This window comes from Gavia stellata, chromosome 33 (genome assembly GCF_030936135.1).
Source record: "Gavia stellata isolate bGavSte3 chromosome 33, bGavSte3.hap2, whole genome shotgun sequence".
NCBI lineage: Eukaryota > Metazoa > Chordata > Aves > Gaviiformes > Gaviidae > Gavia > Gavia stellata.
In genome coordinates, this window is record NC_082626.1 from 1 (window position 1) to 7500 (window position 7500).

The window sequence follows — 7500 nt, forward strand, 5'->3', positions numbered from 1 at the left end:
TCTAACCCTAACCCTAACCTAACCCTAACCCTAACCCTAACCCTAACCCTAACCCTAACCCTAACCCTAACCCTAACCCTAACCCTAACCCTAACCCTAACCCTAACCCTAACCCTAACCCTAACCCTAACCCTAACCCTAACCCTAACCCTAACCCTAACCCTAACCCTAACCCTAACCCTAACCCTAACCCTAACCCTAACCTAACCCTAACCCTAACCCTAACCCTAACCCTAACCCTAACCCTAACCCTAACCCTAACCCTAACCCTAACCCTAACCCTAACCCTAACCCTAACCCTAACCCTAACCCTAACCCTAACCCTAACCCTAACCCTAACCCTAACCCTAACCCTAACCCTAACCCTAACCCTAACCCTAACCCTAACCCTAACCCTAACCCTAACCCTAACCCTAACCCTAACCCTAACCCTAACCTAACCCTAACCCTAACCCTAACCTAACCCTAACCCTAACCCTAACCCTAACCCTAACCCTAACCCTAACCCTAACCCTAACCCTAACCCTAACCCTAACCCTAACCCTAACCCTAACCTAACCCTAACCCTAACCCTAACCCTAACCCTAACCCTAACCTAACCCTAACCCTAACCCTAACCCTAACCCTAACCCTAACCCTAACCCTAACCCTAACCCTAACCCTAACCCTAACCCTAACCCTAACCCTAACCCTAACCCTAACCCTAACCCTAACCCTAACCCTAACCCTAACCCTAACCCTAACCCTAACCCTAACCCTAACCCTAACCCTAACCCTAACCCTAACCCTAACCCTAACCCTAACCCTAACCCTAACCCTAACCCTAACCCTAACCCTAACCCTAACCCTAACCCTAACCCTAACCCTAACCCTAACCCTAACCCTAACCCTAACCCTAACCTAACCCTAACCCTAACCCTAACCCTAACCCTAACCCTAACCCTAACCCTAACCCTAACCCTAACCCTAACCCTAACCCTAACCCTAACCCTAACCCTAACCCTAACCCTAACCCTAACCCTAACCTAACCCTAACCCTAACCCTAACCCTAACCCTAACCCTAACCCTAACCCTAACCCTAACCCTAACCTAACCCTAACCCTAACCCTAACCCTAACCCTAACCCTAACCCTAACCCTAACCCTAACCCTAACCCTAACCCTAACCCTAACCCTAACCCTAACCCTAACCCTAACCCTAACCCTAACCCTAACCCTAACCCTAACCCTACCAACCCTAACCCTAACCCTAACCCTAACCCTAACCCTAACCCTAACCCTAACCCTAACCTAACCCTAACCCTAACCCTAACCCTAACCCTAACCCTACCCTAACCCTAACCCTAACCCTAACCCTAACCCTAACCCTAACCCTAACCCTAACCCTAACCCTAACCCTAACCCTAACCCTAACCCTAACCCTAACCCTAACCCTAACCCTAACCCTAACCCTAACCCTAACCCTAACCCTAACCCTAACCCTAACCCTAACCCTAACCCTAACCCTAACCCTAACCCTAACCCTAACCCTAACCCTAACCCTAACCCTAACCCTAACCCTAACCCTAACCCTAACCCTAACCCTAACCCTAACCCTAACCCTAACCCTAACCCTAACCCTAACCCTAACCCTAACCCTAACCCTAAACCCTAACCCTAACCCTAACCCTAACCCTAACCCTAACCCTAACCCTAACCCTAACCCTAACCCTAACCCTAACCCTAACCCTAACCCTAACCCTAACCCTAACCCTAACCCTAACCCTAACCCTAACCCTAACCCTAACCCTAACCCTAACCCTAACCCTAACCCTAACCCTAACCCTAACCCTAACCCTAACCCTAACCCTAACCCTAACCCTAACCCTAACCCTAACCCTAACCCTAACCCTAACCCTAACCCTAACCCTAACCCTAACCCTAACCCTAACCCTAACCCTAACCCTAACCCTAACCCTAACCCTAACCCTAACCCTAACCCTAACCCTAACCCTAACCCTAACCCTAACCCTAACCCTAACCCTAACCCTAACCCTAACCCTAACCCTAACCCTAACCCTAACCCTAACCCTAACCCTAACCCTAACCCTAACCCTAACCCTAACCCTAACCCTAACCCTAACCCTAACCCTAACCCTAACCCTAACCCTAACCCTAACCCTAACCCTAACCCTAACCCTAACCCTAACCCTAACCCTAACCCTAACCCTAACCCTAACCCTAACCCTAACCCTAACCCTAACCCTAACCCTAACCCTAACCCTAACCCTAACCCTAACCCTAACCCTAACCCTAACCCTAACCCTAACCCTAACCCTAACCCTAACCCTAACCCTAACCCTAACCCTAACCCTAACCCTAACCCTAACCCTAACCCTAACCCTAACCCTAACCCTAACCCTAACCCTAACCCTAACCCTAACCCTAACCCTAACCCTAACCCTAACCCTAACCCTAACCCTAACCCTAACCCTAACCCTAACCCTAACCCTAACCCTAACCCTAACCCTAACCCTAACCCTAACCCTAACCCTAACCCTAACCCTAACCCTAACCCTAACCCTAACCCTAACCCTAACCCTAACCCTAACCCTAACCCTAACCTAACCCTAACCCTAACCCTAACCCTAACCCTAACCCTAACCCTAACCCTAACCCTAACCCTAACCCTAACCCTAACCCTAACCCTAACCCTAACCCTAACCCTAACCCTAACCCTAACCCTAACCCTAACCCTAACCCTAACCCTAACCCTAACCCTAACCCTAACCCTAACCCTAACCCTAACCCTAACCCTAACCCTAACCCTAACCCTAACCCTAACCCTAACCCTAACCCTAACCCTAACCCTAACCCTAACCCTAACCCTAACCCTAACCCTAACCCTAACCCTAACCCTAACCCTAACCCTAACCCTAACCCTAACCCTAACCCTAACCCTAACCCTAACCCTAACCCTAACCCTAACCCTAACCCTAACCCTAACCCTAACCCTAACCCTAACCCTAACCCTAACCCTAACCCTAACCCTAACCCTAACCCTAACCCTAACCCTAACCCTAACCCTAACCCTAACCCTAACCCTAACCCTAACCCTAACCCTAACCCTAACCCTAACCCTAACCCTAACCCTAACCCTAACCCTAACCCTAACCCTAACCCTAACCCTAACCCTAACCCTAACCCTAACCCTAACCCTAACCCTAACCCTAACCCTAACCCTAACCCTAACCCTAACCCTAACCCTAACCCTAACCCTAACCCTAACCCTAACCCTAACCCTAACCCTAACCCTAACCCTAACCCTAACCCTAACCCTAACCCTAACCCTAACCCTAACCCTAACCCTAACCCTAACCCTAACCCTAACCCTAACCCTAACCCTAACCCTAACCCTAACCCTAACCCTAACCCTAACCCTAACCCTAACCCTAACCCTAACCCTAACCCTAACCCTAACCCTAACCCTAACCCTAACCCTAACCCTAACCCTAACCCTAACCCTAACCCTAACCCTAACCCTAACCCTAACCCTAACCCTAACCCTAACCCTAACCCTAACCCTAACCCTAACCCTAACCCTAACCCTAACCCTAACCCTAACCCTAACCCTAACCCTAACCCTAACCCTAACCCTAACCCTAACCCTAACCCTAACCCTAACCCTAACCCTAACCCTAACCCTAACCCTAACCCTAACCCTAACCCTAACCCTAACCCTAACCCTAACCCTAACCCTAACCCTAACCCTAACCCTAACCCTAACCCTAACCCTAACCCTAACCCTAACCCTAACCCTAACCCTAACCCTAACCCTAACCCTAACCCTAACCCTAACCCTAACCCTAACCCTAACCCTAACCCTAACCCTAACCCTAACCCTAACCCTAACCCTAACCCTAACCCTAACCCTAACCCTAACCCTAACCCTAACCCTAACCCTAACCCTAACCCTAACCCTAACCCTAACCCTAACCCTAACCCTAACCCTAACCCTAACCCTAACCCTAACCCTAACCCTAACCCTAACCCTAACCCTAACCCTAACCCTAACCCTAACCCTAACCCTAACCCTAACCCTAACCCTAACCCTAACCCTAACCCTAACCCTAACCCTAACCCTAACCCTAACCCTAACCCTAACCCTAACCCTAACCCTAACCCTAACCCTAACCCTAACCCTAACCCTAACCCTAACCCTAACCCTAACCCTAACCCTAACCCTAACCCTAACCCTAACCCTAACCCTAACCCTAACCCTAACCCTAACCCTAACCCTAACCCTAACCCTAACCCTAACCCTAACCCTAACCCTAACCCTAACCCTAACCCTAACCCTAACCCTAACCCTAACCCTAACCCTAACCCTAACCCTAACCCTAACCCTAACCCTAACCCTAACCCTAACCCTAACCCTAACCCTAACCCTAACCCTAACCCTAACCCTAACCCTAACCCTAACCCTAACCCTAACCCTAACCCTAACCCTAACCCTAACCCTAACCCTAACCCTAACCCTAACCCTAACCCTAACCCTAACCCTAACCCTAACCCTAACCCTAACCCTAACCCTAACCCTAACCCTAACCCTAACCCTAACCCTAACCCTAACCCTAACCCTAACCCTAACCCTAACCCTAACCCTAACCCTAACCCTAACCCTAACCCTAACCCTAACCCTAACCCTAACCCTAACCCTAACCCTAACCCTAACCCTAACCCTAACCCTAACCCTAACCCTAACCCTAACCCTAACCCTAACCCTAACCCTAACCCTAACCCTAACCCTAACCCTAACCCTAACCCTAACCCTAACCCTAACCCTAACCCTAACCCTAACCCTAACCCTAACCCTAACCCTAACCCTAACCCTAACCCTAACCCTAACCCTAACCCTAACCCTAACCCTAACCCTAACCCTAACCCTAACCCTAACCCTAACCCTAACCCTAACCCTAACCCTAACCCTAACCCTAACCCTAACCCTAACCCTAACCCTAACCCTAACCCTAACCCTAACCCTAACCCTAACCCTAACCCTAACCCTAACCCTAACCCTAACCCTAACCCTAACCCTAACCCTAACCCTAACCCTAACCCTAACCCTAACCCTAACCCTAACCCTAACCCTAACCCTAACCCTAACCCTAACCCTAACCCTAACCCTAACCCTAACCCTAACCCTAACCCTAACCCTAACCCTAACCCTAACCCTAACCCTAACCCTAACCCTAACCCTAACCCTAACCCTAACCCTAACCCTAACCCTAACCCTAACCCTAACCCTAACCCTAACCCTAACCCTAACCCTAACCCTAACCCTAACCCTAACCCTAACCCTAACCCTAACCCTAACCCTAACCCTAACCCTAACCCTAACCCTAACCCTAACCCTAACCCTAACCCTAACCCTAACCCTAACCCTAACCCTAACCCTAACCCTAACCCTAACCCTAACCCTAACCCTAACCCTAACCCTAACCCTAACCCTAACCCTAACCCTAACCCTAACCCTAACCCTAACCCTAACCCTAACCCTAACCCTAACCCTAACCCTAACCCTAACCCTAACCCTAACCCTAACCCTAACCCTAACCCTAACCCTAACCCTAACCCTAACCCTAACCCTAACCCTAACCCTAACCCTAACCCTAACCCTAACCCTAACCCTAACCCTAACCCTAACCCTAACCCTAACCCTAACCCTAACCCTAACCCTAACCCTAACCCTAACCCTAACCCTAACCCTAACCCTAACCCTAACCCTAACCCTAACCCTAACCCTAACCCTAACCCTAACCCTAACCCTAACCCTAACCCTAACCCTAACCCTAACCCTAACCCTAACCCTAACCCTAACCCTAACCCTAACCCTAACCCTAACCCTAACCCTAACCCTAACCCTAACCCTAACCCTAACCCTAACCCTAACCCTAACCCTAACCCTAACCCTAACCCTAACCCTAACCCTAACCCTAACCCTAACCCTAACCCTAACCCTAACCCTAACCCTAACCCTAACCCTAACCCTAACCCTAACCCTAACCCTAACCCTAACCCTAACCCTAACCCTAACCCTAACCCTAACCCTAACCCTAACCCTAACCCTAACCCTAACCCTAACCCTAACCCTAACCCTAACCCTAACCCTAACCCTAACCCTAACCCTAACCCTAACCCTAACCCTAACCCTAACCCTAACCCTAACCCTAACCCTAACCCTAACCCTAACCCTAACCCTAACCCTAACCCTAACCCTAACCCTAACCCTAACCCTAACCCTAACCCTAACCCTAACCCTAACCCTAACCCTAACCCTAACCCTAACCCTAACCCTAACCCTAACCCTAACCCTAACCCTAACCCTAACCCTAACCCTAACCCTAACCCTAACCCTAACCCTAACCCTAACCCTAACCCTAACCCTAACCCTAACCCTAACCCTAACCCTAACCCTAACCCTAACCCTAACCCTAACCCTAACCCTAACCCTAACCCTAACCCTAACCCTAACCCTAACCCTAACCCTAACCCTAACCCTAACCCTAACCCTAACCCTAACCCTAACCCTAACCCTAACCCTAACCCTAACCCTAACCCTAACCCTAACCCTAACCCTAACCCTAACCCTAACCCTAACCCTAACCCTAACCCTAACCCTAACCCTAACCCTAACCCTAACCCTAACCCTAACCCTAACCCTAACCCTAACCCTAACCCTAACCCTAACCCTAACCCTAACCCTAACCCTAACCCTAACCCTAACCCTAACCCTAACCCTAACCCTAACCCTAACCCTAACCCTAACCCTAACCCTAACCCTAACCCTAACCCTAACCCTAACCCTAACCCTAACCCTAACCCTAACCCTAACCCTAACCCTAACCCTAACCCTAACCCTAACCCTAACCCTAACCCTAACCCTAACCCTAACCCTAACCCTAACCCTAACCCTAACCCTAACCCTAACCCTAACCCTAACCCTAACCCTAACCCTAACCCTAACCCTAACCCTAACCCTAACCCTAACCCTAACCCTAACCCTAACCCTAACCCTAACCCTAACCCTAACCCTAACCCTAACCCTAACCCTAACCCTAACCCTAACCCTAACCCTAACCCTAACCCTAACCCTAACCCTAACCCTAACCCTAACCCTAACCCTAACCCTAACCCTAACCCTAACCCTAACCCTAACCCTAACCCTAACCCTAACCCTAACCCTAACCCTAACCCTAACCCTAACCCTAACCCTAACCCTAACCCTAACCCTAACCCTAACCCTAACCCTAACCCTAACCCTAACCCTAACCCTAACCCTAACCCTAACCCTAACCCTAACCCTAACCCTAACCCTAACCCTAACCCTAACCCTAACCCTAACCCTAACCCTAACCCTAACCCTAACCCTAACCCTAACCCTAACCCTAACCCTAACCCTAACCCTAACCCTAACCCTAACCCTAACCCTAACCCTAACCCTAACCCTAACCCTAACCC